Consider the following 481-nt stretch of genomic DNA (forward strand, 5'->3'; position numbering starts at 1 on the left):
CTCTGTAAATTTCCATGTAGGGTCTAGGGAACATGATGGATTAGATTTTATGGTTGGAAAGAAGCCAGACCAAGTGAGCTACCTGCTGAAGTGTGCCCACGCCCACCGCCCAGGCCTGTTTCCTGAACACTGCTGCGGGTTCCCTGGTTCCCCAGCACAGGCATCGGACCAGCAGGGAAGTGGCTCACATGGTGGTGGAGGTGAGCAGAGGCTGAAGTGCTTGGCTGCTAACTGGAAGGTGGCTGGTTCAAGCCCCCTAGCTGCCGTTCTATGGGAGAAACACATGGCAGCTTGCCTCTGTCAAGCTGGTGGTGGGGGTGGGGGTGGTTCTGTGCCGTGGAGTCGGTTCTGACCCATAGCGACCCTGAACAGAGGAGCTGCTGGTAGGACCTTGCGTTATCCTACAGCGCCACACCCGGACCTCGGAAACCCTATTCTGTCCTGTAGGGTTGCTGTGAGCTGAAATTGACTCATAGTGTGA

The sequence above is a fragment of the Chrysochloris asiatica genome, unplaced genomic scaffold, assembly GCF_000296735.1.
Source record: "Chrysochloris asiatica unplaced genomic scaffold, ChrAsi1.0 scaffold00257, whole genome shotgun sequence".
In the NCBI taxonomy this organism is placed as follows: domain Eukaryota; kingdom Metazoa; phylum Chordata; class Mammalia; order Afrosoricida; family Chrysochloridae; genus Chrysochloris; species Chrysochloris asiatica.